We start from the raw sequence: 22,850 nt of genomic DNA, 5'->3' as shown, positions 1-22,850 counted from the left end.
GCCATACATGAAGCTGCTTAGCAAGCTACAAGCCTATAGAAATACAGGAAAGATTTGAGAATGGATAAAGCAATGGCTGAATTCAGGAGGCAAAGAGTGGGAATAAAGGGAGCCTTTTCTGATTGGGTGCCAGTGACTAGTTGTGTTGGGATGGCTTCTTCTTATGTTATACGGGGGGTGATTGTTAAGTTCATGGCCTAAGGTAGAAGGAGTTAATTTTAGAAAACCTAGCACATTTATTTTTCAACATAGTCCCCTCCTACATTTACACACTTAGTCCAGCGGTCGTGGAGCATACGGATCTCTACCTCGTAGAAGTGGTCCACAGCAGGGGTGATAGATAAGTTTGTAGCCTCAGATAGAAGGAAATGAGTTATTAACTACAAACTTTCTGCATTTTCACTCAGAGTTGAACTGCATGTGCATGTAACGAGAACTATATAATTCATCTCCTTCTACTCTTTGAGTGAAAATGCAGAAAGTTTGTAGTTAATAACTTATTTATAGGCTTGTACCTTGTCAAAGGCCTTCTGAAAATCCAAGTACACAACATCAACCAACTCTCCTTTGTCTATCCTGTTTGTTATTTCTTCAAAGAATTCCAACAGATTTGTCAGACAAGATTTTCTCTGAGGAAACCATGCTGACTACAGTTTATTTTATCAAGTGCCTCCACGTACCCCAAAATCACATCCTTAATAATCAACTCCAACATCTTCCCAACCACTGAGGCCAGACTAACTGGCCTGTAGTTTCCTTCCTTCTGCCTCCCTCCCTTCTTGAAGAGTGCAGTGATATTTGCAATTTCTCATTCTTCTGGAACCATTCCAGAATCTAATGATTCTTGAAAGATCATTACTAATGCTCCCACAATCTCCTCAGCCACTCCTTTCAGAACCCTGGGGTGTAAACCATCTGGTTCAGGTGACTTGTCTACCTTCAGATCTTTCAGTCTCCCAAGAATCTTCTCCCTAGTAATGGCAACTTCACACACGTCTGACTCCTGGCACTCTGGAACTTCCAGCATACTGCTAGTGTCTTCCACAGCGAAGACTGTTGCAAAATACATATTCAGTTCACCTGTAATTTCCTTGTCCCCCATTACCACCTCCTCAGCATCATTTCCAGCAGTCCAATATCCACTCTTGCCTCTCATTACACTTTATGTATCTGAAGAAACTTTAAGTATCCTTTTTAATATTATTGGTTAGCTTACTTTCATGTTGCATCTTTACTTTCTGAATGGCTTCTTCATTTGCCTTCTGTTGGTTTTTAAAAGCTTCTCAATCCTCTAACTTCCACTAATTTTTGCTCTATTATACAGTGGCACTAGAAAGTCTGTGATCCCTGCAGAATCCTTCCTAGCCCAGCACAAGCAGGAGCCAGAATGTGATCAGATCACCACACAAGTCCCAAAACTAGACAATGAGAACCCAATCAAACGAACAACACCAGAAACACCACACTTGCTTAACCATTCTCCAAGAAAATTGATCCAATGCCACATGTATTTTTTGGAAAAAGCATGTGAACCTCTGCTTTCAGTAACTGGTGTGACCTCCCTTGTACAACAATAACTTCAACCAAATGTTTCCAGTAACCGTTATCGGTCCTACACATCAGTTTGCACGAATTTTAGGTTATTCCTCCTTCCAAAACTGCTTCATCTTTGGGCCTCCTTGCTTGAACTGTTTGCTTTACGTCCTTTCACAACACTTATATAGGGTTAAGGTCAGGACTTTGACTTGGCCATACCAAAACACAAATCTTCATCACCAGTTTTTCAAAGCACTTCATCACAGTGGACGTAAGTGCTTCTGGATGATAATTATTGAAGCAGGTTACTGTGTTCTTAGGCGCCAGTATAACTGAAGCAGGTAGATACCTCAGACTGCTGAAGTGAGAGGTTAAAGATATCAGTGAACATTCCAGCCAGTTGATCAGCGCAGATTATGGAAATTTCGAGCAGCACAATCAAAATGCTGGAGGAATTCAGCAGGTTAGGCAGTATCTGTAGGAAGAAATAAATAGTCGACAATTTGGGCCAAGACTCTGATGTTGACTGTTTATTTCCCTCCATAGATGTTGCCTGACTTGCTGAGTTCTACTGGCATTTTGCGTGTGTTGCACTGAATTTCCAATATCTGCAGAATCCTCTTGTGTTTACAATACTTTAGGTGTTGTTTAACAAGAGTTTTATACATTATTTCAGGGCTCTTAAACTTAATTTCCTGACTAATGAAGTCCAAAACACTATGCACCTTCTTAGCAACTTTAAGGGATTTATAGAAGTGGGCCCCAAGAACTCACTCTTCCTTCACACTGCTAAGAATCCTGCCATCAACCCTGTATTCTGCCGTCAAATTTGACCTTATGAAAGTGAATTACTTTTTCGAGTTGAACTCTATGAGCACAGGTACAATGAAAAACTTACTTGCAGTAGTATACAGGCACATAGTATCAGATAAGTAGCATTCACAAGAAAAGCACAAATTATACACAATTACTTTTTTAAAGTCTATTGTAATGCAGATTAGTTCTAGCGTTGCTATACTGAGGTAATGATTAGGATTGTGCTGGTTTGTTCAAGAAATGAATGGTTGAAGGGAAGTAGCTGTTCCTGAACCCAGTGGTGTGGGACTTCAGGCTTCTGTACCTTCTGCCTGATGGGAGCTAGGAGTAGATGGCATAGCCTGGATGGTGGAAATCTTTGACGGTGTATGTCGACTTCTTGAGGCAGCGCCTCCTGTAGATACTACCAATGGTGAGGAGGGATGTGCCTATAATATGTTGGCTGAGTCTGCTACTCTCTGCATCTTCCTATGTTCCTGTGCATTTGATTTGCCATACCAGATCATGAGGCAACTAGTCTGGATATCTGTAGAAGTTTGTTAGTATTAAATGGATATGTGGGACGAAAGGGTTAGATTGATCTTGGAGTAGGTTAAGATGTTGGCACAATATCATGGGCGAAAAGGCCTGTACTGTTCTAAACTTCCTAAGAAAGTAAAGCTAGGTGCACATTATCAGTGTGTGGGTTTTGCATTCTTCTAATGACGATGCCTGAGGTGGGCTGCTGCTTATTTAAGATGGATTTTATTTCATTTGCATAATCTGACTGCAATGAAATTAATGCAAATATTTAGCAAACTGAAATCAAAATAGTAAATGCTGGAAACACTCAACACGTTAGGCAGCATCTATAAAGAGAGAGGAACAGTCAATGTTCCAAGCCTGCCACCCTTCATCCCTAATGAGAAAGAGAGATGCATTTCAGTTTTTAGTAGGAAGGAGGGTGTGGGTGCAACATGTAGAAAAAAATGTCTGCAATGGGGTAATTTGAAATTGGGCAAAGTGACCAGTATATTAAGATTGTGTAAAATCTTTGTCATTTGTAAATGGGACCTGCCTAGCATCACCATCTAGGATATCCAGGTAACTGGGATAAGAAAAACTGAACCAATATGTTATGAAATGTGGGAAAATGTCACAAAATCTCAGCAGGTTGGGCAGTGTCTGTGGAGAGAGTAACAGTAACATTTCAGATAAATTCCATGATTGAGGAAATAAACAAACTTGCTGGGGAAACTCAGTGGGTTGGGCAGTATCTGTGGAGGGAAATGGATAGTCAAAGTCTCCAGTTGGGACCCTTTCCCAGACAGAAGAAGGATCCAGATGAAGGATCACAACCTAAAATGTTGTTTGTCCCGTTTGGTCGATATACGCTGCTCTGCATTCACAGGGAATGTTGTAAAGGCCAGCTGTCCTGAAACCCAGGTTATCTTTGACCCACATAGGCTGTGATTTGAGCTTCCTTATGGGTTTCTACTTAGATTGACTGTGTGAAATTATTTTGGACCTGGAGAATTTCCATGAGGAAATAAGACAATTTAGCATGCCATTCCTATAGAATGACTACAAGGTGAAGGAAATCAATCAGGCCCATAAAAAGGCTGACAGAAAAACTGGGAAATCTAACAATGAGGAGGAACCCATCACTACAGCCTGTCTTCCCTATATTTCCAAGGTTCCTGGAAGGATCACCAAGATCCTGAAGAAATGCTGGATTAATACCATCCACAAATCCGTAAGAAAGCTCAGATCACAGCTTATGCGAGTCAAAGATGACCAAGGATTCAGGACAGCTGGTACTTACACGATTGTGAATGTGGAGCAGCATATATCAGCCAGACAGGATGCACAGTGGAAACCTGTATCTAGGAACACAGGAGGTGCATCCGTTGAGTTACCTGGAGAAGTTGGAGGTAGCAGAACATTGCATTCACAATGGCCAGAGGTTTGGTTTCACACAAAACTACTGTGTCACATCAATGGCTTTTGGGACAGCTTGGTGAAGAAAGCCATTGAAATAAAACTAGAAGAACAGAGTTTTAATAAAGACGAAGGCCTCGTTCTAAGTAAGAACAGGATTTTGATTGTAAACAAGGTGGGGCAGCAGAAACTTGATTGGATGAGGACTAACCAATCAGGAAGAACAGACAATGGGAATATAAATACCACTGGATTAGACATGCCCAGGCATCATCCTTGATGAAGGTGACAGAGTTTGTCATTGAAATGTTAGTTAAAATTGATACCTGTACCCAGCTGGAAGCCTGAGAAGAGTTTATAAGCAGAAGAAATTTATTATCACTGACTTAATTGATGAGAAATCTCTTGTTCTGTGGCAGCAATACAGTACCAAAACATAACATCACTAAATATTACAAAAATAAGTAAATAGTTCAAAAAGGAATGATGAGTTAGTGTTCACGGAACATTATGAAACATGATAGCAGAAGGGAAGAAACTATTCTTCAACCGTTGGGTGTGGGTCATCATGCTCTTGTACTTCTTCCCTGATGGTAGTAATTTGGGGGCATGTCCCAGATGGTGAGGATCCTTTGTGATGTGTGCTGCCGCCTTAAGGCACCATCTCTTGAAGATGTTCTCAATGGAGGGGACACTTGTGCTTGTGATGGAAATAGCTGATTCTGCAGCCTCTTGTCATCGCTCATGGCATCCCGTATAAATTGTTTCACTGCTGATGGCCAGTAGGTGGTGGTGGTGATGTGCCACCAGAACTAAGTCGAAGAGAACATTGCTGTATTCAGTTCTGCCTCCCTCCTCTTTAGAATTTTAATCCTTGAACTGCAGCTGGGTGCTGAACTCCCATGAACGTTGCAGACCCTGAACTACTTCATCATGGTCAATTCCACATGTGAAAAACTTTGTTTCGCATGCTGTCCATACAGATTAAAATATTACTGTTACAGAAGTGCAGTGCAGGTAGACAATAAGGTGCCAGGTCATTTTAAAGGCATAGAATTTAAAGTTTTAAAATGGATGTCAGGCTGTCCCAGGATTGGATGTCCATGTGAGCAGGGGGCATTAGGGTCGGTCAGTCAGCGAGCTTGGAATTCGGGTCATGTCATCAGAATCAGGTTTAATATCTCTAGCATATGTCATGAAATTTGTTGCTTTGCAGCAGAAATACATTGCAATACATAATACTGGGATATATATATTAAAAATTAAATTAAATAAGCAGTGCAAAGAGAGATTTTACAAAAGGGAGCGTCTAGTCTGGGGTTGATACCAAAGATCGAAACCCAAAGGTCAATCGGACATCCAGGTGTCGAAACCCGATGGCCAAAACTTGGAGACTGGAGGGCTGTTCTGGAGTTGGAGGACTGTCCATATGTGTGAGGTAAGGGGCTTGTTTTGCTGCTGTTGTTTTGTTGTGTTCTGTGTTGTTCTGTCAAGGACTGCGGCATGCCGTGCTGGTGCCAGAAGGTGTCGGGGTGCTTGTGGGCTACTGCCAGCACGTCCTCAGGTGCGTTGGTTGTTAATACAAATGACACATTTCACTGTACTGTATGTTTCCACGTGATAAATTATTCTGAATCTGAATCTAGAATTCAGATTTAAAAGATTAGAACAGTCATAGAAGTAATGAGTAAATACGTAGAGAAGCACACACGCAAACTGCTGGAGGAACTCAGCAGGCCAGGCAGCATCTATGGAAAAGAATAAACAGTTGATGTTTCAGGCTGAGACTTTTCATCAGGACTCTTTCCCACAGATCCTGCCTGGTCTGCTGAGTTCCTCCAGGACTTTGTTTGTGTTGCTTGGATTTCTGGCATCTGCAGATCTTTCTCTTTGAGATCTGTAGAGAATAGTTTGCAACAAGTTGCCACACTCCAGTACCATTGTTCTCTGATTAATATTAATTAAAGTTACAGGTACATCGAGTTACTGCAGGGAGAAACAAGTCTCTGGTCAAGAGTAGAGAGGTCATGTTGCAACTCTACAAATCTCTGGTGAGACCACACTTAGAGTATTGTGTTCAGTTCTGGTCACCTCATTATAGGAAGGATGTGGAAGCTATGGAGAGGGTGCAGAGGAGATCTACCAGGATGTTCCCTGGATTGGAAAACAAGTTTTATGAAGCAAGGTTAGCAGAGCTGGGACTTTTCTCTTTGGACCATAGAAGGATGAGAGGGGACTTGATAGAGATCTACAAGATTATGAGAGGCATAGATAGGGTGGATAGCCAGCACCTGTTTCCCAGGGCACGAATAGCAAGAACCAGAGGGCATATGTACAAAGTTAAGGGAGGGAAGTTTAGGGGAGACATCAGGGGTAAGTTTATTACGCAGAGGGTTGTGGGTGCCTGGAATGACTTGCCAGGGATGGTGGTGGAGGCTAAAACATTAGGGGTTTTAAGGGCCTATTGGACAGGCACACGGATGAAAGGAAAATAGAGAGTTACGGGATAGTGTGAGTTTAGTACTTTTTTCAAGGAACATATGGGTTGGCACAACATTGAGGGCCGAAGGACCTGTACTGTGCTGTAGTATTTTAGTGTCTAGTGTCTAGAAACAAAATGCATAATAATGTGGTACAGTTACAGAGAAATTCTGGTCCAGGCAGAAAATAAAGTGCAAGGGCCAGAAGGAAGTGGATTAAAAGGTCCATCTTATACAATACTTTAGGTTCAGGCAAAATCCTTTATGTATTGACAGTGTTAATGGAGTCAATCTCTAGTTCTCGGTGATCTGCCACTTTAACTTTGCTCCCCATTCCCACACCAACAAGTCTGTCCTCACCCTCCTCACTGTCATGGTGAGACTCAAAAGTAAACTAAAGGAACGGCACCTCGTATCTCTCCCCCAACCCTCAGTAATCTACAACCCCAAGCACTGAGTTCCCCAACTTTCAGTAACCTGCTCCCCCTGCCCCTTTTCTCTCTCCTCCAGGTCAATGCAGTATCCGCAGTCTCTTGTGTCTCGGTATTAAAGGAGGAAATTTTGTGGGAAGTTATGTGGGTGGTGGTATAGTGAACTGTTTGGACCTCATTGGGAATCAGATTCAGGTTTAATATTAGTGACAAATTTGTTGCTTTGCAGCAGCAGTAGGTTGCAACACATACTAATTCTTTTAAAACTATAAATTACAATAATAAATATATTTTGAAAAATTAAATAAGTAGTGCAAGAGGAGAGGAAAAAATGTTGAGGTATGTCCCTTCAGAAATATGGTGGCGGAGGGAAAAAAGCTGTGTCTTCAGTTTCCTGTACCACCTCTTGATGGAAGGAATGAGAAGAGGTCATGTCCTAGGTGACGGAGGTCCTTAACGATGGATGCCACCTTTTCGAGGCGTCACCTTTTGAAGATGTCCTCAATGCTGGGGTGACCAGCACCCATGATGAAGCTAGCTGAGCTTGCAACTTCCTATAGTTTTTCATAGTCCTGTGCAGTGACCCCTCTATCCCAGAAAGTGATGCAACTAGTTAGAATGCTCTCCATAGTACATCTTTGGAAATTTGCATGAGTCTTTGGTGACAGCTTCCCACACCTTAAGGAGCAGAGATTTTTCATGGTATTTGATGTAGTTTTACCTGAAAGAATCCAGATTCCACAAGCCTGAATTGTATTCTTGGAAATGTAAATTTAGACTGAACCCATCCCATCATTGTGGGGGAATCACAGAATCATCTGTCACTGTGTGAGTGAATCACAGACACAGACTCCGTCCTGTCGCCGTGTGGGTGAATCACAGACACAGACCCCGTCCCGTCACCGTGTGGGGGAATCACAGACACAGACCCCGTCCCATCACCATGCGGGGGAATCACAGACCCCGTCCCGTCACCGTGCGGAGGAATCACAGACACAGACCCCGTCCTGTCACCATGAGGGGGAATCACAGGAGATCCCATGTGTAGAGTTAGCTGATTGGGTCTGAATTTCTCACATTGGTAAGGAAACTGTGAGCAGTTGTGACAGCCCTGCGACCTCAAGCTGCAGAGGATTTGGAACAGGGTGTTTCAGAGAATTGGGTAAACGTGGTTTTGCGCCGAGAAAACCCTAACCTTTGAGTCAATGGAGGTCCTGTGGTCCACGAAGGACGTTTTACAGGCCAGGGCTTAGTCAACGTCCTGATCTTCCAGGAAGTCTGGCTCACCGAGGTCACACCTTCGTTGCCCTCAGAGAATACATCATGATTGCATCATCACTGGGAAATCAAAACTGGCCAGCTCGTGACCTAGTCCACCTCCAGGAGATTGTGATTGGGGGGAGGAGGAGGAGCTGCAGTCTTCTTCCCCTGGGGTCTGATGGCTGAATATACTCACTTCTGGATGGTAATTACCAAGATGGTAATTTTTCATTATAAGAGACAGTGATGGGTTGGGCCTCTCCCATCTCTGGAATCCCCTTCTGTCCTCTACTTCCCTCCCTATATCAGTTAACCCTTCCCTTCACTCCTCTCTGTTTCTATAATACCCTCCATCCCCTGCACATCTCTGAATCTCTGTAATCCCCTCCAGCCCCTATACCCCTCCCATCTCAGTAATGCCTCCAGTCCCTCCCCATCTTTGTGACCCCCTCCGGCCCTTATACCCCTTCCCAACTCTGCAACAACCTCCAGTCCCTACACTCTTCCCCATCTCTGTTAACCCCCCCAGCCACTATACCCCTCCTCATCTCTGTGACCCCCCCTCAGTCCCTTCCACCCTTCCCTGTCTCTGTAACCCCCCTCTGTCCCTTACACTCCTCCCGCTGTAACCCCTGCTGGCCCTTACACTCCTCCCTGTTTCTGTGTCTCTTACTAGCTCCCCACCCTGTCAATTGCTCCACAGATGGAATCACTTCCCATTTGCTGAGCTTCCCAGGGGAAGAGCTTTCATGCCCAGAGTCTTCATTGCACTGACCCCAACACCAAAGTATAATTCAATAATTGGACCACCACTGGAGCACCGGATGCAGCTCCAATTGCCATGCTATAAGAAGGATGTGACTGCACTACCGTGGTTTAAAAGGAAATTCCCCAGGGTGTTGCCTGGATTGGAGGACTTCAGTTATGGGCAGACATTTTCTGTGGAGCAGTGGAGGCTCAGGGTGTGGTGAGGGTGGTCAAGGCCCACAAAGTCAGAGAGAAGATACAGCGTAGTGGAGAGACTCTTGATATAGAGTTCTCTCGAATCCTCTCCCGTCACAGATTCTGCTCAAATAAATGAGTTCCTCCAGCAGGTTGTCTGCTATTTAGAAGATTATTATCCCTGTGGCAAAGCTATCTAAAGTCTGTTTATTCAGATTCAGATCCAAGTTAATTTATTTATCATGTGTACATTAAAATGTGGGGAAATGCTTTGCTTCCATTAACAACCAACACAACTGGGGGAAACCAATGAATGGTGCCACACATTCTGACGTTTCTTGTCACAGACATGGATATCCACCTCCTCCAAGGATTGTCACCTTGTCCTGGTGGAGGGGCTTGTGAGTTCCTGAGATCATGAGAGCGATGGCGTCTGGCACTTAGCTCCTGGTAGGGTCGGGGGGAGGTGCCATCCAGCCATGGCCCCAGTGGTAGATCTGCAAGAAGCTGATGACACATCACAATGGCAGTGAAGGTGGAGGAAGGCTGCAGTAGTGAAGGGTCCACAGTCATCTTGCACTCCATGCCACTGGACCTTAACCCCAATCTGTCAAGGACCACGTGGTGGCTGCCTGAGCATCAGCCTCCCCACGTTAAACAAAGTCACACACAGTCATTCCCCATTAAGGGAATAACCCCTTGGGAGAACATCATTCTCGACTTGAGTAATTGCCATACTAGATATCCATAAACGCCTTGAAAATCAACTTTTTTACTGCAGCAACTCTGTACATTACCAACCAGTGGACCAGATGGTATGAGTTCAGGATAAGGGGAATCTGAGGGGGGGAGTTTTTTCCCTCTGGGGAGGACAGTTGGCATCTGAAACACACTACCTGAGGTGGTGCAGAGACTGCCACAACACTCACAAAGTATCCAGATGGACGCGAGTGGCCAAGATACAAAGAGAAAGGTACCAAACAAGTGCTGGGAGTGGCGTTAATACAGATGGATTTCAACCAAACCATAGGAAACTGCAGAGAGTTGTGGACACAGTTCAGCACATCACTGAATCCACCCTCCCCTCCATGCACTCTGTCTACACCTGTCATCTTGGTCAAGCAGACAGCACAATAAAAGACCCCACCCACCAGGAACGTTCTCTCTCTTCCCCTCTTCCATCTGGTAGAAGATACAAAAGCCTGAAAGCATGTACCACTGGGCTCAAGGAGACCTTCTATTCCATAACTGAACAGTCCCCTAATATGGTAAGATGGACTCAACCTCACAATCTACCTCATGGCCTTGCACGTTGCTGTCTGCCCGCACTGCCCTTGCTCTGTAATGGTAACACTTCATTCTGCATTCTGTAATTGCTTCTCCCTGTACTACCTCATTGCACTGATATAATGATCCATGTGGACCCTGGCACATGTGACAATAATAAACAAAATCTAATTTGGCAAGCACTAAAGTCCTCTTTCCTATGGTGTATAACTCTGGCCGTTCTTCCCCAGAGCAGGCTGTTCGCTATTCCCACTACAATAACTCCTTGATGCTTCAATCCGACTTCCTTGCAATGGAGATGTTTGCGATCTCATCGCCACGGAGCCTTTTGCTCGCCTTGGCAAGTGTGCTGTCTTGATAGGCAGTGAGATCCCATGGCCAGCTCTGTGGTGACTGCTCCGATAATTTCTCCAGGGACATTGACTGAGGGGGGGGGGGGGGTCACTCGTGGTTAAATGGCACAGGGTAGAAGTCTCCATTTTGTCTTCCAGTGAACATAATGAAGTGAACCAAAGCCCATCCACAGTGAAGGACTGTGATGTGTGTGTGTGTGTGTGTGGGACCCATCCTCCAGTGAGGGTCAGTGTGTGAGTGAAAGAGACCTGTTCCCATCGAGGGTGTGTGGGGGGGATCTGTCCCCAGTGAGAGTCTGAGTGTGTGAGAGAAAGAGAGCCACCCACACCCGATGAGGGGTGTGTGTGTGTGTGTGTGTGTGTTGGGGGGGGGGGGGGAGTCAGTGCATGTGTGAGAGGGAGAGAGAAATTCAACGCCAGTGAGGGTGTGTGTCCCCCAGAGAGCGTCTTTTTGTGTGGTGGGTGTATGTCCTTAAGTGAGTGTGTGTTGAAAGGGGCAGTTTCTCTCTGAGGCTGACACTGACTGTGTGTGTGTGTATATACAGTACACATTGCCTGAGGCTGAGTGAGAGAGAATCTGGGACTGTCCCTCGGTCGCACAATTCAAAGGCACCACAAGGAACAGATGAGTCACAGTGCTGAGTAAGTGGTCTGATCCCTGGCACATACCCCTTTACCTTTACACAGAATTAACACGTGCCTCTGTAATCTCTCAGGAAAATGAAACTTAAGCTCCCCACGTCCCCTGTTGTTAGACCTCTGACTCTGTCTTCTCTCCTGCTCTGTTACTCTTCTCTCCCTCTCACCTCTTCTTTCACATTCTGATACACTGTTTCTCTTCCTTTCACTGTATCATTTTCACCCGAATTTCTTTCTTTTTCTCTCGCTCTCTCCCTCTCCCTCTCTCTTCTCACTCTCTCGCTCTCCCTCTCTTCTCAAACTCTTCGTCGCTCACTCTCGCTCTGCCTCTTCCTCTCTCACTCTCTTCCTCGCTAACTCTCGCTCTGCCTCTTCCTCTCTCACTCTCTTCCTCGCTCTCTCTCTCCCTCTCTCTTCTCACTCTCTTCCTCGCTCACTCTTGCTCTGCCTCTTCCTCTCTCACACTCTCGCTCCCTCCCTCTCCCTTCTCACTCTCTTCCTCTCTTACACTCTCGCTCTCCCTCTCCCTTCTCACTCTCTTCTCACTCTCTTCCTCTCTCACACTCGCTCTCCCTCTCTCTTCTCACTCTCTTCCTCTCTCACACTCTCGCTCTCCCTCTCTTCTCACTCTCTTCCTCGCTCACACTCTCACTCTCCCTCTCTCTTCCTCGCTCACTCTCGCTCTCCCTCTCTTCTCACCCTCTTCCTCTCTCACACTCACACTCTCCCTCTCTCTCTCTTCTCACTCTCTTCCTCGCTCACTCTCGCTCTGCCTCTTCCTCTCTCACACTCTCGCTCCCTCCCTCTCCCTTCTCACTCTCTTCTCACTCTCTTCCTCTCTCACACTCTCGCTCTCCCTCTCTCTTCTCACTCTCTTCCTCTCTCACACTCTCGCTCTCCCTCTCTCTTCTCACTCTTCCTCGCTCACTCTTGCTCTGCCTCTTCCTCTCTCACACTCGCTCCCTCCCTCTCCCTTCTCACTCTCTTCCTCTCTCACACTCGCTCTCCCTCTCTCTTCTCACTCTCTTCCTCGCTCACTCTCGCTCTGCCTCTTCCTCACTCACACTCTCGCTCCCTCCCTCTCCCTTCTCACTCTCTTCCTCTCTCACACTCTCGCTCTCCCTCTCTCTTCTCACTCTCTTCCTCTCTCATACTCTCGTTCTCCCTCTCTTCTCACTCTCTTCCTCTCTCACTCTCGCTCTGCCTCTTCCTCGCTCACACTCTCACTCTCCCTCTCTCTTCTCACTCTCTTCCTCGCTCAGCCTCTTACTCTCTCTCTTCCTCGCTCACTCTCGCTCTGCCTCTTCCTCTCTCACTCTCTTCCTTGCTCACTCTCGCTCTGCCTCTTCCTCGCTCACTCTCTCTCTCCCTCTCTCTTCTCACCCTCGCTCACTCTTGCTCTGCCTCTTCCTCTCTCACACTCTCTCTCTCCCTCTCTCTTCTCACTCTCTTCCTCGCTTGCTCTCGCTCTGCCTCTTCCTTTCTCACTCCCTCTCCCTCTCTTCTCACTCTCTTCCTTGCTCACACTCTCCCTCTCGCTCTCCCTCTCTCTTCTCACTCTCGCTCTGCCTCTTCCTCTCACACTCTCCCTCTCCCTCACTTCTCACCCTCTCTCTCACTCTCTTCTCACTCTTCCTCTCACACTCTCACTGCCTCTTCCTCTCTCACACTCACACTCTCCCTCTCTCCTCACTCTCGCTCTGTCCCTTCCTCTCACACTCTCACTCTCCCTCTCTCCCTTCTCACTCTCTTCCTCGCTCACACTCTAGCTCTCCCTCTCTCTTCTCACTCTCTTCCTTGCTCACTCTCGCTGCCTCTTCCTCTCTCACACTCTCGCTCCCTCCCTCTCCCTTCTCACTCTCTTCCTCGCTCACTCTCTTCTCACTCTCGCTCTGCCTCTTCCTCTCTCACACTCTCGCTCCCTCCCTCTCCCTTCTCACTCTCTTCTCACTCTCTTCCTCTCTCACACTCTCGCTCTCCCTCTCTCTTCTCACTCTCTTCCTCTCTCACACTCTCGCTCTCCCTCTCTCTTCTCACTCTTCCTCGCTCACTCTTGCTCTGCCTCTTCCTCTCTCACACTCGCTCCCTCCCTCTCCCTTCTCACTCTCTTCCTCTCTCACACTCTCGCTCCCTCCCTCTCTCTTCTCACTCTCTTCCTTGCTCACTCTCGCTGCCTCTTCCTCTCTCACACTCTCGCTCCCTCCCTCTCTCTTCTCACTCTCTTCCTCGCTCACTCTTGCTCTGCCTCTTACTCTCTCACACTCTCGCTCCCTCCCTCTCCCTTCTCACTCTCTTCCTCTCTCACACTCTCGCTCCCTCCCTCTCCCTTCTCACTCTCTTCCTCTCTCACACTCTCGCTCCCTCCCTCTCCCTTCTCACTCTCTTCCTCTCTCACACTCTCGCTCCCTCCCTCTCCCTTCTCACTCTCTTCCTCTCTCACACTCTCGCACCCTCCCTCTCCCTTCTCACTCTCTTCCTCTCTCACACTCTCGCTCCCTCCCTCTCCCTTCTCACTCTCTTCCTCTCTCACACTCTCGCTCCCTCCCTCTCCCTTCTCACTCTCTTCCTCTCTCACACTCTCGCTCTCACTCTCTTCCTCTCTCACACTCTCGCTCTCCCTCTCTCTTCTCACTCTCTTCCTCTCTCACTCTCGCTCACACTCTCACTCTCCCTCTCTCTTCTCACTCTCTTCCTCGCTCACTCTCACTCTCCCTCTCTTCTCACCCTCTTCCTCTCTCACACTCTCGCTCTCACTCTCTCTTCTCACTCTCTCTCTTCTCACTCTCGCTCTGCCTCCCTCTCACACTCACACTCTCCCTCTCTCTTCTCACTCTCTTCCTCTCTCACACTCTCGCTCTCCCTCTCTTCTCACTCTCTTCCTCTCTCACACTCTCACTCTCCCTCTCTCTTCTCACTCTCTTCCTCGCTCACGCTCTCGCTCCCTCCCTCTCCCTTCTCACTCTCTTCCTCTCTCACACTCTCGCTCCCTCCCTCTCCCTTCTCACTCTCTTCCTCTCTCACACTCTTGCTCTCCCTCTCTTCTCACTCTCTTCCTCTCTCACACTCTCACTCTCCCTCTCTCTTCTCACTCTCTTCCTCGCTCACGCTCTCGCTCCCTCCCTCTCCCTTCTCACTCTCTTCCTCTCTCACACTCTCGCTCTCCCTCTCTCTTCTCACTCTTCCTCGCTTGCTCTCCCTCTCCCTCTCTCTTCTCACTCTCTTCCTTGCTCACTCTCGCTCTCCCTCTCTCTCTCCTCACTCTCTTCCTCTCTCACACTCTCGCTCTCCCTCTCTCTTCTCACTCTTCCTCGCTTGCTCTCCCTCTCCCTCTCTCTTCTCACTCTCTTCCTTGCTCGCTCTCGCTCTCCCTCTCTCTCTCCTCACTCTCTTCCTCTCTCCCTCTCTCACTCTCGCTCTGCCTCTTCCTCGCTCACACTCTCACTCTCCCTCTCTCTCCTCACTCTCTTCCTCTCTCACACTCTCGCTCCCTCCCTCTCCCTTCTCACTCTCTTCCTCTCACACTCTCGCTCTCACTCTCTTCCTCTCTCACACTCTCTCTCACACTCTCGCTCCCTCCCTCTCCCTTCTCACTCTCTTCCTCTCTCACACTCTCGCTCTCACTCTCTTCCTCTCTCACACTCTCGCTCTCCCTCTCTCTTCTCACTCTCTTCCTCTCTCACTCTCGCTCTGCCTCTTCCTCGCTCACACTCTCCTCTCTCTTCTCACCCTCTTCCTCTCTCACACTCTCGCTCTCACTCTCTCTTCTCACTCTCTTCCTCTCTCACTCTCACTCTGCCTCTTCCTCGCTCACACTCACTCTCCCTCTCTCTTCTCACTCTCTTCCTCGCTCAGCCTCTTTCTCTCTTCCTCGCTCACTCTCACTCTGCCTCTTCCTCTCTCACTCTCTTCCTCGCTCACTCTTGCTCTGCCTCTTCCTCTCTCACACTCTCTCTCTCCCTCTCTCACTCTCTTCCTCGCTTGCTCTCGCTCTGCCTCTTCCTTTCTCACACTCTCCCTCTCCCTCTCTTCTCACTCTCTTCCTCTCTCTCACTCTCTTCTCACTCTTCCTCTCACACTCTCACTCTGCCTCTTCCTCTCTCACACTCACACTCTCCCTCTCTCTCTTCTCACTCTCGCTCTGTCCCTTCCTCTCACACTCTCACTCTCCCTCTCTCCCTTCTCACTCGCTTCCTCGCTCACACTCTCGCTCTCCCTCTCTTCTCACTCTCTTCCTCTCTCACACTCTCGCTCTCACTCTCTTCCTCTCACTCTCTTCCTCGCTCACTCTCGCTCGGCCTCTTCCTCTCTCACACTCTCACTCCCTCCTTCTCCCTTCTCACTCTCTTCCTCTCTCACACTCCCTCTCTCTTCTCACTCTCTTCCTTGCTCACTCTCGCTCTCCCTCTCCCTCTCTCTTCTCACCCTCACTCTGCCTCTTCCTCTCTTCTCACTCTCTTCCTCTCTCACACTCTCGCTCTCCCTCCTCACACTTCCTCGCTTGCTCTCCCTCTCCCTCTCTCTTCTCACTCGCTTCCTCGCTCACTCTCGCTCCGCCTCTTCCTCTCTCACACTCTCGCTCTCCCTCTCCTCACTCTTCCTCACTTGCTCTCCCTCTCCCTCCCTCTCCTCACTCTTCCTCGCTTGCTCTCCTTCTCTCTCTCTTCTCACTCTCTTCCTCGCTCACTCTCGCTCCGCCTCTTCCTCTCTTACACTCTCGCTCTCCCTCTCCCTCTCTCTTCTCACTCTCTTCCTCGCTCACTCTCGCTCCGCCTCTTCCTCTCTTACACTCTTGCTCTCCCTCTCCCTCTCTCTTCTCACTCTCTTCCTTGCTCACTCTCGCTCTCCCTCTCTCTTCTCACCCTCACTCTGCCTCTTCCTCTCTCACACTCTCGCTCCCTCCCTCTCCCTTCTCACTCTCTTCTCACTCTCGCTCTGCCTCTTCCTCGCTCACACTCTCACTCTCCCTCTCTCTCCTCACTCTCTTCCTCTCTCACACTCTCGCTCCCTCCCTCTCCCTTCTCACTCTCTTCCTCTCTCACACTCTCGCTCTCCCTCTCTCTTCTCACTCTCTTCCTCTCTCACTCTCGCTCTGCCTCTTCCTCGCTCACACTCTCACTCTCCCTCTCTCTCCTCACTCTCTTCCTCTCTCACACTCGCTCCCTCCCTCTCCCTTCTCACTCTCTTCCTCTCTCACACTCTCGCTCTCACTCTCTTCCGCTCTCACACTCTCGCTCACTCCCTCTCCCTTCTCACTCTCTTCCTCTCTCACACTCTCGCTCTCCCTCTCTCTTCTCACTCTCTTCCTCTCTCACTCTCGCTCTGCCTCTTCCTCGCTCACACTCTCACTCTCCCTCTCTCTTCTCACTCTCTTCCTTGCTCACTCTCGCTCTCCCTCTCTTCTCACTCTTCCTCTCTCACACTCTCGCTCTCACTCTCTTCCTCTCACACTCTCGCTCTCCCTCTCTCTTCTCACTCTCTTCCTCGCTCACACTCTCGCTCTCCCTCTCTCTTCTCACTCTCTTCCTCGCTCACTCTCGCTCGGCCTCTTCCTCTCTCACTCCCTCCTTCTCCCTTCTCACTCTCTTCCTCTCTCACACTCCCTCTCTCTTCTCACTCTCTTCCTTGCTCACTCTCGCTCTCCCTCTCTCTTCTCACCCTCACTCTGCCTCTTCCTCTCTTCTCACTCTCTTCCTCTCTCACACTCTCGCTCTCCCTCCTCACACTTCCTCGCTTGCTCTCCCTCTCCCTCTCTCTTCTCACCTGCTTCCTCGCTCACTCTCGCTCCGCCTCTTCCTCTCTCACACTCTCGCTCTCCCTCTCCTCACTCTTCCTCACTTGCTCTCCCTCTCCCTCCCTCTCCTCACTCTTCCTCGCTTGCTCTCCCTCTCTCTCTCTCTTCTCACTCTCTTCCTCGCTCACTCTCGCTCCGCCTCTTCCTCTCTTACACTCTCGCTCTCCCTCTCCCTCTCTCTTCTCACTCTCTTCCTCACTCACTCTCGCTCTGCCTCTTCCTCTCTTACACTCTTGCTCTCCCTCTCCCTCTCTCTTCTCACTCTCTTCCTTGCTCACTCTCGCTCTCCCTCCCCCTCTCTCTTCTCACCCTCACTCTGCCTCTTCCTCTCTCACACTCTCGCTCCCTCCCTCTCCCTTCTCACTCTCTTCTCACTCTCGCTCTGCCTCTTCCTCGCTCACACTCTCACTCTCCCTCTCTCTTCTCACTCTCTTCCTCGCTCACTCTCTTCTCACTCTCTTCCTCGCTCACACGCTCGCACTCGCTCCCTCCCTCTCCCTTCTCACTCTTCCTCTCTCACACTCTTGCTCTCACTCTCTTCCTTGCTCACACTCTCACTCTCCCTCTTCCTCTCTCACACTCTCGCTCTTCCTCTTCCTCTCTCACACTCTCGCTCTCCCTCTCTTTTCACTCTCTTCCTCTCTCACACTCTCGCTCTCACTCTCTTCCTCTCTCACACTCTCGCTCTCACTCCCTTCTCACTCTCTTCCTCTCTCACACTCTCTCTCCCTCTCTTCTCACTCCCTCTCTCACACTCTCGCTCTCACTCACTTCTCACTCTCTTCCTCTCTCACACTCTCACTCTCACTCTTCTCACTCTCTTCCTCTCTCACTCTCTCGCTCTCCCTCTCTTCCTCTCTCACACTCTCGCTACCTCCCTCTCCCTTCTCACTCTCTTCCTCTCTCACACTCTCGCTCTCACTCTCTTCTCACTCTCTTCCTCTCTCACACTCTCTTCTCACTCTTCCTCTCTCACACTCTCGCTCTCCCTCTCTTCCTCTCTCACACTCTCGCTCTCCCTCTCTCTTCTCACTCTCTTCCTCTCTCACACTCTCGCTCTCCCTCTTTCTTCTCACTCTCTTCCTCTCTCACTCTCGCTCCCTCCCTCTCCCTTCTCACTCTCTTCCTCTCTCACACTCTCGCTCTCCCTCTCTCTTCTCACTCTCTTCCTCTCTCACTCTCGCTCCCTCCCTCTCCCTTCTCACTCTCTTCCTCTCTCACACTCTCCCTCTCCCTCTCTCTTCTCACTCTCTTCCTCGCTCACTCTCGCTCTCCCTCTCTTCTCACTCTTCCTCTCTCACACTCTCGCTCTCACTCTCTTCCTCTCACACTCTCGCTCTCCCTCTCTCTTCTCACTCTTCCTCGCTCACACTCTCTTCTCACTCTCTTCCTCTCTCATACTCTCACTCCCTCCCTCTCCCTTCTCACTCTCTTCCTCGCTCACTCTCGCTCCGCCTCTTCCTCTCTCACACTCTCGCTCCCTCCCTCTCCCTTCTCACTCTCTTCCTCGCTCACTCTCGCTCCGCCTCTTCCTCTCTCACACTCTCGCTCCCTCCTTCTCCCTTCTCACTCTCTTCCTCTCTCACACTCTCGCTCTCTTCTCACTCTCTTCCTCGCTCACACTCTTGCTCTCCCTCTCTCTTCTCACTCTCTTCCTTGCTCACTCTCGCTCTCCCTCTCCCTCTCTCTTCTCACCCTTACTCTGCCTCTTCCTCTCTTCTCACTCTCTTCTTCTCTCACACTCTCGCTCCCTCCCTCTCCCTTCTCACTCTCTTCCTCTCTCACACTCTCGCTCTCCCTCTCTCTTCTCATTCTTCCTCGCTTGCTCTCCCTCTCCCTCTCTCTTCTCACTCTCTTCCTCGCTCACTCTCGCTCCGCCTCTTCCTCTCTCACACTCTCCCTCTCCCTCTCTCTTCTCACTCTCTTCCTTGCTCACTCTCACTCTCCCTCTCCCTCTCTCTTCTCACCCTCACTCTGCCTCTTCCTCTCTCTCACTCTCGCTCCCTCCCTCTCCCTTCTCACTCTCCCTCTCTCTTCTCACTCTCTTCCTTGCTCACTCTCTTCTCACTCTCTTCCTCGCTCACACTCTCGCTCTCGCTCCTTCCCTCTCCCTTCTCACTCTCTTCCTCTCTCACACTCTTGCTCTCACTCTCTTCCTCGCTCACACTGACACCCTCTCTCTTCTCACTCTCGCTCTGCCTCTTCCTCTCTCACACTCTCGCTCTTCCTCTCTCTTCTCACTCTCTTCCTCGCTCACTCTCGCTCTGCCTCTTCCTCTCTCACACTCTCACTCCCTCCCTCTCCCTTCTCTCTCTCTTCCTCTCTCACACTCTCGCTCTCACTCTCTTCCTCGCTTACACTCTCACTCTCCCTCTCTCTTCTCACTCTCTTCCTCTCTCACTCTCGCTCTGCCTCTTCCTCGCTCACACTCTCGCTCTCGCTCCCTCCCTCTCCCTTCTCACTCTCTTCCTCGCTCACACTCTCACTCTCCCTCTCTCTTCTCACTCTCGCTCTGCCTCTTCCTCGCTCACACTCTCACTCTCCCTCTCTCTTCTCACTCTCTTCCTTGCTCACTCTTGCTCTGCCTCTTCCTCGCAAACTCTCGCTCTGCCTCTTCCTCTTTCACACTCTCGCTCTCCCTCTCCCTTCTCACTCTCTTGTCTCTCACACTCTCGCTCTCCGTCTCTCTTCTCACTCTCTTCCTCGCTCACTCTCACTCCGCCTCTTCCTCTTTTACACTCTCGCTGTACCTCTCCCTCTCTTCTCACTCTCGCTCTGCCTCTTCCTCTCTCACACTCTCGCTCTACCTCTCCCTCTCTTCTCACTCTCTTCCTCTCTCACTCTGCCTCTTCCTTTCTCACTCTCACTCTGCCTGTTCCTCTCTCACACTCTCACTCTTCCTCTCTCTCTCTTCTCACTCTCTTTCTCTCTCACACTCGCTCTACCTCTCCCTCTCTTCTCACTCTCTTCCTCTCTCACTCTGCCTCTTCCTCTCTCACTCGCTCTACCCTCTCTCTTCTCACTCTCTTCCTCGCTCACTCTCGCTCTGCCTCTTCCTCTCTCACAATCTCCCTCTCCCTCTCCCTCTCTCTTCTCACTCTCGCTCTGCCTCTTCCTCTCTCACACTCGCTCTACCTCTCCCTCTCTTCTCACTCTCTTCCTCTCTCACTCTGCCTCTTCCTCTGTCACTCTCGCTCTACCCTCTCTCTCTCCATCTCTCTTCCTCTCTCACACTCGCTCTCCCTCTCTCTTCTTACTCTCTTCCTCTCTCACACTCTCGCTCTCCCTCTCTTCTCACTCTCTTCCTCGCTCACTCTCACCCTGCCTCTTCCTCTCTCACACTCTTGCTCTACCTCTTCCTCTCTCTTCTCACTCTCTTCCTCTCTCACACTCGCTCTCCCTCTCTTCTCACTCTCTTCCTCTCTTACACTTTCTATCTCCTCTCCTTTTCCTCCTTTCTCTCCCCATCTCTTTCTCACCTCCTCATTACTCCTTTTGTGCCTTTCTCCATCTCCCGTTTCTCCTTTTCACCCCATCTCTCCTCCTTATGTACCTCTCTCTCCCCATCTTTCTCCCCATTCCTCTTTCTCATCCCATCATCTCTCCTCTTGCTGTACCTCTTTGTCTGCCACTCTCTCCTTCCCTCTTCTGTCTCCCTCCATGCCCTCTCTCCTCATCTCTCTTTCCTCCTCTTATCTCTTTCACTCCTTGTTTTTTCTCCATCTCTCCTCCCTCATCTCTCTTCCCACCCTCGCACTTTCCCCCTCTCCCTCTCATACACACACTCTCTCTCCCCAATCTCATATTTCTCTCCTGCTCTTCCTTCCTCACTTTCTCACTCTTTCTGCACCTCCTCCCTCAGTCACCTCTCCCCCAACTCCCACTCTCTCCCTCTTTCTCAGTATCTGATCTTTCCAAAGGAGAGATCAGTCAGGAGTAGCAGCGAGATTGTTGTGGGAATTTTACAATCAACAAATTTCATATTTGGAGATTTTGAAATCGGAGTTTTCCAGCACAGAAATCGGTTTTTAGGCCCCACCTGTCCTTGCCTTCCAGTTTCCCATCTAATCTCATCCATTTTCTCATGTCTCTTTACACCTTTACACTAAGCTACTCCTATCTGGCCACATTTAACACCTATCCCTCTAAACCTTTCCAATCCATGTGCCTGTCCAAGTGTCTTTTAAATGTTGTTAACGTACCTGCCTCAACCACTTCCTCTGGCAGCTCATCCCACATACGGACCACCCTTGGTGAAAAAGTTGCCCCTCACCTTGAAGGGGATCTTCAATCCTTTCAACTCTCACCTTAACCCTGTGCCTTCTAGTTTTAGACTCCCCTACCCTGGGGAGAAGGAAAAGGCTGTGGCCACCCACCTTACTACACCTTTTGTGGTTTTATAAACCTCTATAACAGTGGTTTCTGTTTTAAATCCAAGGACCAATACCATTAAGCAAGGTTTCCATGGACCCCAGACTCACCTCTCAGCTTCCTTTGCTCCAGGCTATCTGGACTCTCGTAACTCTAGACCTCGTGAATCCTTGCTGCATCCTCTGTAGTTTAATCACATACTGAGCTGTTAAACTCCAGCTTAATTACAAACTGTGGTTTTACATTTTTTAACTGTATTTGCATTTGACAAAGATGTTGCCAGGACCAAAGAACTGGAGTTTTACACTGGTGTTACTGGAGGGGGTCTGGAGCTAGGGATGGGAAAGACAGAGGGAGAGGACAAGCTAACAGAGCAGCAGAAAGACACAAGATTTAGATTAATTTATCACACGCATATTGAAACCTACGTAAAATGTGTGATATGTTAACAGCCAATACCAGGAACTAAAGGGTTAACGTATGAGGAGTGTTTGATAGCTCTGGGCCCGTCATCGCTGGAGTTTAGAAGAATGAGGGGGATGTCATTGAAACCTATCAAATATTGAAAGGCCTAGATAGAGCTGATGTGGAGAAGATACTTCCTCTAGTGGGGAGTCTAGGACCGGAGAGCCTCAGAATAGAAGGATGTCCCTTTAGAATGGAGATGAGGAGTAATTTCTTTAGCTAGAAGGTGGTGATCTGTGGAATTAATTGCCACAGACAGCTGTGGAGGCCAAGTCATTGAGTATATTTAAAATGGAGGTTGATAGGTCCTTGATTAGTAGGGTTGTTAAAGGTTATGGGGAGAAAACAGGAGAATAGGGTTAAGTGTGATATTAAATTACCCATGATGGAATGGTGAAGAAGACTCAGTGGGGTAAATGGCTTAATTCTGCCACAATGTGTTAAATCTTTACAACCTAAGGATGTAATGGGGGCAGCTTGTAAGTGTTGCCACACGTTCCGGCACCAATATAGCATGCTCACAATGTTTGGCAGAACAACAGTTGTTGCCCTCACCCCC

The 22,850-nt window shown here is 48.8% G+C and overlaps 1 protein-coding gene across 1 annotated transcript in view; it reads left to right on the top strand.

Annotated features, from left to right (window-relative positions):
- Window positions 1-5,617: 5,617 nt before the first annotated feature.
- Window positions 5,618-22,850, top strand: part of zbtb32 (zinc finger and BTB domain containing 32) — a 76,834-nt gene continuing 59,601 nt past the window's right edge. Inside the window, exon 1 of the mRNA XM_073055488.1 lies at window positions 5,618-5,710. The gene's annotated coding sequence lies outside the window, so the exon portion shown is untranslated. The remainder of the gene's footprint in view (window positions 5,711-22,850) is intronic.

The sequence above is a fragment of the Hemitrygon akajei genome, chromosome 1, assembly GCF_048418815.1.
Source record: "Hemitrygon akajei chromosome 1, sHemAka1.3, whole genome shotgun sequence".
In the NCBI taxonomy this organism is placed as follows: Eukaryota; Metazoa; Chordata; class Chondrichthyes; order Myliobatiformes; family Dasyatidae; genus Hemitrygon; species Hemitrygon akajei.
The sequence above is the reverse complement of the archived record's forward strand: the minus strand, read 5'-3'. Positions and strand labels throughout refer to the sequence as shown.